The sequence below is a fragment of the Peromyscus californicus genome, unplaced genomic scaffold (assembly GCF_007827085.1).
Source record: "Peromyscus californicus insignis strain IS unplaced genomic scaffold, ASM782708v3 Scaffold_3__1_contigs__length_106647218, whole genome shotgun sequence".
Taxonomy (NCBI): Eukaryota; Metazoa; Chordata; class Mammalia; order Rodentia; family Cricetidae; genus Peromyscus; species Peromyscus californicus.
Genome location: NW_026294551.1, coordinates 99,765,200 through 99,771,563, shown reverse-complemented (window position 1 = coordinate 99,771,563; position 6,364 = coordinate 99,765,200).

The window sequence follows — 6,364 nt, the reverse complement described above, 5'->3', positions numbered from 1 at the left end:
TAGTGTGAAATTATCCCTTGCGGTCATTTGTACCCAGGAGATAAGTTGGTGTGGCACACATATTGATCCACAAACAGCTGGAATGATGTGTCCATTGGCCTTGAGAAATGAGAAGACAGGATGTATGTACATGGCCTCCTGGCTACAGAAGTTGGGCAGAACAAAAACCTGGGAGTCAAATATGGTGAGAATATAAGAGCATTATAGTGGAGTTTTGTTTGTATTGCTCAATGCAATGTCTTTTCTGCCTTAGATGAGGTCGTCTATGCAGTTAGTGATCAATTAGTACTCACTGGATGACTGGTGGGTAAGTGAATAATGTGGGAACAGGGAGCAGATTTTGCAATGTTCTCTCAGGTCACAGGGTCTCTTCCTCAGGGCAGAGAGCCCCACCTTCCAGGTCTTACCAATCCCTCTTCTTCAAGGTTCCCAGGTTGCTCTCTACTTAGCTCTGTTTACTTGAGTTGTGATGTTAAAACTACCCCTGTAACTTGTCATTAAGCATGACTTTCGAGGGGCTGAGAACACTTCTGGTTTTGTTTTTCAGTGATTTTTTAGGGCTGTATACAGTGCCCAGAGCATAGAAGACTATCAGAATAGTCAAAGCTGAGTGAATGTTTGGCATGGGCATCGAAGTGTGGTTTCTATCCACTGCTCAAGTCACGTTTTAGGTACGGGAGGGTACACTTCCCACAAGGTAAACAGGGCTCATTCTGTTCAGTCAGGGAAGCCAGTTCTTAGCATACAGCTTTGCCTTTCCTCCCTGGGATACTCTCTATAAGTAGGTGTTGAAGCTTTAAAAGTTAGTGTTAGTTATGGCTTCTGCTGCCAGACTGCCTAATGTCTGGTGTGACTTGGGGTGACTTTTCTCCTCCCTGGACTTTTCATCTGAGTTGGGCTTTTCTTCCAACTGAGTAGGAAGGCATATTCTAGTGGGCACCTTCTGGTCTCAGAAGTAAACACCTCCACTGACTCCCTGTAGTTTAACGTGTGTGTGTGTGTGTGTGTGTGTGTGTGTGTGTGTGTGTGTGTGTGTGTGTGGTGTATAGGCAGGTGCACTCATCTATGCTTGAACATGGGTCAACTCTGGGTATCTTTGCCTATTGCTTTCCACCTATTTGTTTACGAAGTGATGTTTTTACTGGACTGGCAAGTCTCCAGGACCTTCTGCCTTCCTAGTTACAGGCACTCTCCACAAAAGCCTTTTACATGAGGGCTGGGGGTTTGAACTGAGAGCTCTGTGTTTGTACAGCAAATACTTTAGCCATCTCTCCAGACCCCACATAGTTTTACCTTTACAGGTGAATTCACATAGTAACCTGCAAGCAAGTCCAGAGTTACAGGAGCTTCCCTTGGCTTCTAGAAAGCATGGTCAAAAAGAATCCAAGAGTCAGAGTTGTTGGGAAACAAACCCTGCTGTGCTGTGGACAGTAAGAAGAACAGCTGACACAGAGTTGTATGACTCTGTGTGACAGACCCTGCGTCTGCTGTGATCAGGTGGGATGGAGCAGCTGTGGGCTGATCTCAGGGAAGACAGGTAGAGAAGAGGGCAGACTCAGGACCTGTCTCTACTGTGATCAGGTGGGATGGAGCAGCTGTGGGCTGATCTCAGGGAAGACAGGCAGAGAAGAGGGCAGACCCAGGACCTGTCTCTATTGTGATCAGGTGGGATAGAGCAGCTGTGGACTGATCTCGGGGAAGACAGGCAGAGAAGAGGGCAGACTCAGGACCTGTCTCTACTGTGATCAGGTGGGAAGAGAAAGCTCTGGGCTCATTTTGGGGCAGGCAGGTGGAGAACATGGCAGAATCTAAGATTGGATTCCTGAGGACAGATTGTAGGAGCAGGGAAGGGGCAGGAAGACACACTGAGCTACCCTGTGGCTAGGCCTCTTACTGATGTGGCTTCCCTCATTTCTGAAAAGAATCTCCAGAGCAAATGGCCAATAAGCCATATGAAAAAAATGTTCAATGTCAACCACCAGAGAAGCATACATCAAAACCACACCGAGATTCCATATTATCCCAGTCAGAATGGTGATCATTAAGAAAATAAATACCAACAGATGCTGGCGAAGATAGGAATAAAAGGAACCTTGTGTACACTGAAAGACTTTCCAGGCACAAGTAGGATGGATGGCTGTATCTTCGCTGCAACTGTACTGCTACTGACCCCTGGTGACTGTCACTATGCTAACACCATACTTACAAGGTATGGGGAATGGGGTCCATGCTCAGCCTCTGAGTCCAAAGCCCTGGTGCTCTCTTCTCTTGTCTCTCTCTCTTAGCTGATACCTATCTCCTGGTATTGCTTCCTCTACTTCCTGTGGGATCACAGAGGTCCACAAGTCCTCAGACATGCCAAGCTACTTCTAGCATTTGGGTTTTTCATGTTCCCTCACATTTTCTTGGTGTTAACTCACAGAGTTAGCCCCTGTAGCTTGAGCTCACCTGGAGGATTTGTTTCTCTGAGACAGGGTCACATACAGGCCAAGCCAGCCTTGAATTCATGCGTAGCCCAAGATAGGCTCAAAGGTGTGATCCTCCTGCCTTTGTCTCATGAGATCTGGGATTACAGGCTCCTGCCATCACTCCCAGTGGGATCTCTGTTTCCCAGGTTCTTCCATATGGGACTCATCAACTTGACTCAAGACATTTTTGGAGATGCTTCTTTGGTTTGGTTTCTTCTCTGAGCTTGGGATGGCCAAGGAGAGAGGAGAAACTCCCTATCTAACTGACTTGCAAATATTATTAGAGATGAGAAAGGAGAGTAGGAGGCTGCTGGCTGGGAGCAGCACTGTAGCCATCGATTGGGTAATAGGAAGCCCTCAGGTGTGAGTCCTCATTAAGGCAGAGGGGTATGAATCATTTTCTAATGACATCGCTTCGATCCCAGCAGCTCAGCATGCAGCTTGCCTCCACGGTTGGGCTGCAAGTCAGGAGAGCCGGTGGGGTCTGCAGCCAGGCTGCCTGCCATATGTTATTTCTTACAATTAGCAGGTGCTGGGGGTGTGGGATAGACAGCCAGAGGCCAAGGCAGCTGCCTCTGCTAGGGATGCTCTCACAGGCCATTCCCGACGCTTAAGAGGGGAAAGAAGGTGGGAAGAAGTGAAATATAACCTCAAGGGGCACTATGATGGACTGGAAGTGGGGGCCTTTGCTTCAGATCGTTCCACACTTATTGATGAACCCTGACAGGTCTATGGCATGTGAAGGTTATTTTAGTAAAATCCTTTTGCTGTCTGCTGTAGCATACTATGGAGTGACCAGTAAAAATGTTAGTCCTTCCAGGAACAATCAGCATTATTGATTATGTTATTTTCACCTTTATTTTTACAAATGTTTCTTTTCATGCAAAATTGGCAAGCACTGAGATTGTAGATGTACATTTCTTCACCCTTTGATAAATGCACACACTGTAATCCACATGCTTATCATGGTCTAGAACACTGCCATCACTCAAAGACTTCTCTTGTACTCTTTTTCAATAGGTCCTAGCCACCCACTCCAGGTAAAAGAGCTGCATCTTTGTTTCTACTATGGGAGAGTCATTTGTATTCTAGGATTTTACATGAATGAAATGACACAGTGTGTCATATTTTTTTCTAAATTACCAAGTAGAACTTTGTTGCATGGACACACCATAGTTTGCTTATCTGTTCTTGTTATAGATACCTGGGATGCCGAACTGAGTCTCGGAGAAGGAGAACAAGGTGGTATCTTCCTGTCATCTGAACTGCATTCAGTCAGCTATCATCATGTCACTTTGCATTTTAAATGTGTTTGACTATTCTCAAGATCTCTTTTACTCCCCCATGTTCCCTGTGCCAGGCATTGAGATCCCACACACAAGACACACTGTTCCTGGAGGCTGCAGTCTGTGGAAGAGATAAGCAATCCATGTTGATGTCACATGTGTAATTACGGCCGTGATAAGGAACTGTAAGAAGCCATGGTTGGTTGGGCAGTGGTGGTGCATGCCTTTAATCCTAGCACTTAGGAGGCAGAGGCAGCGGATCTCCATGAGTTCCAGGCTACCCTGGTCTATAACGTGAGTTCTAGGACAGCAAGGGCTACACAGAGAAAACCTGTCTCCAAAAAAACAAAAACAAAAACAAAAAAAAACCAAAAACAAAACCCAATAAAACAAAACAACAACAACAAAAAAAGAAGAAGCCATGGCTACTGGTGTCCAGGGGATCAGGGAGGGCCTTCCCAAGGAAGCTAAGCTCAGAGGAAAAGCCATTTTATTTCTTGTAGGTCACCAGGGTTAAGAGGGAGTAGAACATGCAAGCAGAGAGAACAGTGTGTGAGGCTGGAGAGAGCATGGTGCATTAAGGACCCTCTGGTACAACAGCTCTTGACCTGTGAGTCTTGACCCCCATAGGAGCTGCATATCAGATATTTACATTAAGATTCATAACAGAAGCCAGGTGGTGGTGGTGGTACACGCCTTTAATCCCAGCACTCAGGAGGCAGAGGCAGGTGGATCTCTGAGTTCTGGGCCAGCCTGAGCTACAGAGTGAGTTCCAGGAAAGGCTCCAAAGTTACACAGAGAAACCCTGTCTCAACAAACAAACAAAAAGATTCATAACAGTAGAAAAATTACTTATGAAGTAGCAACAAATGATTTTATGTTTTTTGGGGGGGTCACCACAACCTGAGGAACTGTATTAAAGAGTTGCAGCATTAGGAAGGTTGAGAACCACTGCTCTAGTAGATACCACACCTGGCACATAGTAGGAGCCAGATATATGCAGTAAGAATTTAGGAAGCTTTTTGCTTCCTTCCTGCTGGGAAAAATGAGAGGACCAGACATTATTTTGGGAAGGGGTTACCCATCAAATCTTCCCTCATTCAGTTTATACTAATTAAAAGTCTGATAGGTACCATAGATGGGTACCAACTTAGGGCTGAGCAACATGTCAATCATTTTTACATTTCTCTCAAGCCCTACAGTGACCCCCTGACTCTTCAATTCTACTACCCATTCTGCACATTAGGAAACTGAGACTCCTGATGTGAACTGGTACAGTTAGGGCAGTACACCCAGGTGGTGGTGTCATCAGGGTCCAAGATCATGTGCCTTCAAGGGCTATATTCTTTTCCATCTGTCTCTGTCTGCCTGCTCCTTGGCTAGAGAAGAGGAGGAGGAGGAGAAGGAGGAGGAGGAGGAGAAAGTTCCTAGAAGCAAGGACCTGGGGAGACATAATGGCTCCAGTTAGTCTGCTAGTGTCCCCAAGTTAAATTCAGTTCAAATTGCTTCCTAATGAAAGTTGTCCAGCCACAATCTTGGTGAGATCCATTATGGAATAACTGACAGGCAGAGATTGCCAATACAGAGTCATTAATACCGGAGTAATGATGAGTGATAAGAGATGAAGATCTGAAGTGAACTATTAAATGACAATATCATTTTCTTGTCTTCTTCCCTTATGCATACTGACAGGAAGAGAGTTGACACGATAATTTTATAAAACTCCCTGACACTTCCTGTTAACTCCCTTCCATTAGCTTAGTGTGATAATTGGCAAGAACAGACACATCAGAAGAGGAGACACTCTCTTGAAAGATGGAAAAGAGCTTCACAATGGGGCATAGTACCCTCTGTCTAGGATTCCTGATTAGATGCTCACTGGATAAAGTTCTTGTTATGTAAGCACGAGGACTTGAGTTTCAGATAAAGCTGGGCATGGTAGCATGTATCTGTACCCTCAGCTCTTCTAAGGTGAGATGGGAGGCTTAGACAGGAGCATGCCCAGAAACTCATAGGCCAGCTAGCTTGCTTTACAACAGATGACTGCCTCAAACAAGGTGGAAGTCAAAGACTGTCACCCTGGGTTGTCCCCTGACCTCCACATGTGAACTGTGGAACACACACACACACACACACACACACACACACACACACTCACTCACTCACTCACTCACTCACTCACTCACTCACTCAAAGTCTTAATGTCATGTGAAAGACACATCTTTCCTTTGACAAATCTAATAGGATAAAGTCCGTCCACTAGGTCCTTAAGAGCAGGGGGACAAAGTGGACTTTCAACCTCTAGTCTTCTCTCTTCTAGTTTCTGTTGCCATTTCTCCTCACTGCTATACATCTCTACTTTACCTATCCTTCAGGGCCCAGCTAATTTTCACACAGCTTCTATGTATTTTTAGTTTTCCTGACCTTGAACTTCAAGTGCAGAGTTTGCTTAGGACTATGGGTAGCTTGGGAGTAGAGATCTATAATTTCTCCTTAACTGAGAAATTTAATATCATAGGCTTGTAATTATTTCTTGTATTGAGAAACATGAGACCAGGGGCCTAAATGAATGAAGCTGAACATACATTGGAATTATCTACAACTTGATTA